The following is a 1931-nucleotide window of genomic DNA, read 5'->3' on the forward strand; positions in this document are numbered from 1 at the left end:
GATGACCTTGTTTTATTCATGAAATTCAGAGTGGCCTTAGATAGATCAGAGACTAAATTTGCTAAGCTAGATGGATTCTGCTCAGAATTCTCTGTCTGTTGCTTAGTGGATGATGGAAAAGGTTTACTATTGTTAAACCTGTTTCTTCCACCATTATTAAAGCCTTGTTGAGGCTTTTGTTGATCCTTTCATGAGAAATTTGGGTGATTTCTCCATGAGGGGTTATAGGTGTTCCCATAAGGTTCACCCATATAATTTACCTCTGCTATTGCAGGGTTCTCAGGATCATAAGCTTCTTCTTCAGAAGATGCCTCTTGAGTACTGTTGGATGCAGCTTGCATTCTATTCAGACTCTGAGAAATCATATTGACTTGCTGAGTCAATATTTTGTTCTGAGCCAATATGGCTATCAGATTATCAATTTCAAGAACTCTCTTCTTCTGAGGCATCCCATTACTCACAGGATTCCTCTCAGAAGTGTACATGAACTGGTTATTAGCAACCATGTCAATAAGTTCTTGAGCTTCTACAGGCGTTTTCTTTAGGTGAATGGATCCACCTGCAGAAGTATCTAATGACATCTTAGCTAATTCGGACAGACCATCATAGAATATATCCAGGATGGTCCATTCTGAAAGCATGTCAGAAGGACACTTTTTGGTCAGTTGCTTGTATCTCTCCCAAGCTTCATAGAGGGATTCACCTTTTTTCTGTCTAAAGGTTTGAACATCCACTCTAAGCTTACTAAGCTTTTGAGGAGGAAAGAACTTGGCTAAGAAAGCCGTGACCAGCTTATCCCAAGAGTTCAGGCTATCTTTAGGTTGAGAATCCAACCATATTCTAGCTCTGTCTCTCACAACAAATGGGAAAAACATGAGCCTGTAGACTTCAGGATCTACTCCATTAGTTTTAACAGTATCACATATCTGCAAGAATTCAGTCAAGAACTGAAAAGGATCTTCAGATGGAAGTCCATGAAACTTGCAGTTTTGTTGCATCAGAGAAACTAGTTGAGCCTTAAGCTCAAAATTGTTTGCTCCAATGGTAGGGATGGAGATGCTTCTCCCATGTAAATTGGAATTTAGTGCAGTAAAGTCACCAAGCATCTTCCTTGCATTGTTATTATTTTCGGCTGCTATCTCCTCTTCTTGTTCGAGAATTCCTGTAAGGTTGTCTCTAGATTGTTATATTTTAACTTCTCTTAGTTTTCTTTTCCGAGTCCTTTCAGGTTCAGGATCTGCTTCAACAAGAATGTTCTTGTCCTTGCTCCTGCTCATGTGAAAAAGAAGAGGACTAAAGATACCGGGGATCCTCTTTACCACAGTATAGAGGTTCCTTGTGTGAGTAGAAGAAAAGAAGAATAAGAATGTAGAAGAGAAGAATTCGAACTCAGAGGAGAGGAAGGGGTTCGAATTTTGGGTGAAGGGAAGTGTTAGTAGATGAATAAATAAATAGAAGGATATGAGAGAGAGAATTTCGAAAATTAAATTTTGAAAAAGAGTTAATGGTTTTCGAAAATTAAGATAAAATTAAAATTAAAATTAAAAATTGAAACAATTAATTAATTAAAAAGAATTTTTGAAAAAGAGGGAGGTATTTTCGAAAATTAAAGAGGGAAGAGTAGTTAGGTGGTTTTGAAAAAGATAAGAAACAAACAAAAAGTCAATTAGTTAGTTGAAAAAGATTTGAAAATCAATTTTTGAAAGGATAAGAAGATAAGAAGTTAGAAGAGATATTTTAAAATCAAATTTTTGAAAAAGATTAGATTTAAAAAGATATGATAGAAAGATATGATTAAAATTAGTTTTGAAAAAGATTTGAATTTTAAAATCAAAATTAATGACTTGACTCACAAGTAATCACAAGATATGATTCTAGAACTTAAAGTTTGAATGTTTCTTAACAAGCAAGTAACAAACTTGGAATTTTTG

General features: G+C 35.1%; 1 non-coding gene across 1 annotated transcript; it reads left to right on the plus strand.

The window, feature by feature from the left end:
* Nucleotides 1-635: 635 nt before the first annotated feature.
* On the plus strand, nt 636-743 carry LOC148563527 (small nucleolar RNA R71). The gene has a single exon (XR_015884040.1). It is a non-coding gene; the product is annotated as a small nucleolar RNA R71 (small nucleolar RNA).
* Nucleotides 744-1931: the final 1188 nt, after the last annotated feature.

Source organism: Arachis ipaensis, chromosome B5, assembly GCF_059453495.1.
Source record: "Arachis ipaensis isolate K30076 ecotype BB chromosome B5, ASM5945349v1, whole genome shotgun sequence".
Lineage (NCBI taxonomy): Eukaryota > Viridiplantae > Streptophyta > Magnoliopsida > Fabales > Fabaceae > Arachis > Arachis ipaensis.